Below are 1,862 nucleotides of genomic sequence, written 5' to 3'. Positions count from 1 at the left end.
CCAACAGTGTAAAAGTGTTCCTATTTCTCCACAGAATATATGTTTAGGAGATTTAAATCCTCTTGTTGTGCTAAACGCTTTATCATTATATGATGCTGTTCTTTGTCTTATTTTACTGTTGTTGGTTTAGAGTGTTTTACCTGATCTAAAAATGGCCAATTCTGCACACTTTTGTTTTCAATTTAATATATCTTCTTCTGCTCCTTTACCTTGAGCCTGCATAATTTCTTGTAGGAAGCAGAAGATTGAGTTTTATTTTCATCCACTTTCTTGGTCTATATTTTTTTTCAGTGGAGCACTTAGGCCATTTATGTTCAAGGTTAATGTTGATATGAGAGGTTTATTCCTGTCATAGAGTTATTAGCTAGTCGTTTTGTAGAGGGACATGTTTAATGATAAACTTTTGATAGCTTTCCTCCTAAGATTGGGAATGAAACAAGAGTGACAATTACCTCTTTTATTCAGTACTTTAAGAGTTTCTAACCAAGTCAATAAAACAAGAAAAATAACTAAAAAGTCATAATTATTGTAAACAAAGAAATAGAAAATATCAATAATTTTAGACAAGATAAATGTGCATGTAAAAAAATTCAAAATAATCTACAGAAAATGTTTAAATTAAATAACTGAATTTATCAAGACTACTAGATACAAAGAGGAATTTTATTTTATATATCAGCAACAGAGAAAAATAAATTTAACAAAATTTAGTTTTATTATAACAGAAAAAACAATGTCTTATCCTAAAAATGACACAATATTAATGCTCAAATCAAAGAAGACAATAGATTAATACCATATTCATTTATTGGATGATTTAACATGATAAATTGATATATAACTTCAACATAATCTCAATACAATAATTTTTTTAAACTTAGAAATTTTGGAGGATAGCAGAGAAATTAACAAGCTGTTTCTAAAATTCATATGGAATTTTAAAGGCCAAGAATGGACAAAGCAATCTTATGAAAGAATGGTTTTGGTTTCCATTTCTCTACTGGCCCGTGATGATAAGCTTTTTTCCATATGTTTGTTGGCCACAAAAATGTCTTCTTTTGAGAAGTGTCTGTTCATATCCTTCACCCACTTTAACTTAAAGTATATATATTTTTTAAAGTATCAATATAACACCCTGAGATATAAATGAAAAAAAAAATGAATGCTACTTAAAATAAAACATATGTTTCAACATTTAAGTGCTTAGACACTGCTACAGTAGAGGATATAATAATGTAATTCTATGCTTGAACTGGAACATTGAGCCACGGTGAATATCACAGGCTTGAACACAGACTGATATAGGGGTTTTATGTGGTGATTTAAATATCATAAATGGTATTGCTATTAATACATACTTTTTCTGAAATGAAGAAGAACTCCTGAGATAGTCTCTGAAAATAAAGAGGGTTCATCCTTTCCATGATTTATAATATTGTTGCTGTCCTAGAAAATTCAGCATGTATTTTATGTTTTTTTAAAAAAAGAAAAATGGTACTGGATAAACTAAATACCAACAGATTAAGACCTATTATAAAACTATACTAATTTAAAAACGTAGTATTGGCTTTTTCTTACATAGTATTGGTTTAATTTGCTACCATATCAAAATATATACCTTAATCTTTACTTACATATAGAAATCTTTTGCAGATAAATTGAAAATTTAACTATAGACATGAATCATGAAACTTCTGGAAGAAAATGTAGGAGAAAATCATTATGATGTTTATATAAGAAACATTTTCCTTAAAGGAAACAAAATTTGCTAACATGCTGGAAAATAAAAATTGTGCTATATTAAAATTAAAAATTTTTGCTAATTGGGAACTTTATAATTGGTTGGCCAAGGGGTGGGAGGA

The sequence above is a fragment of the Mandrillus leucophaeus genome, unplaced genomic scaffold (genome assembly GCF_000951045.1).
Source record: "Mandrillus leucophaeus isolate KB7577 unplaced genomic scaffold, Mleu.le_1.0 Scaffold189, whole genome shotgun sequence".
Classification (NCBI taxonomy): Eukaryota; Metazoa; Chordata; class Mammalia; order Primates; family Cercopithecidae; genus Mandrillus; species Mandrillus leucophaeus.
The sequence above is the reverse complement of the archived record's forward strand: the minus strand, read 5'-3'. Positions refer to the sequence as shown.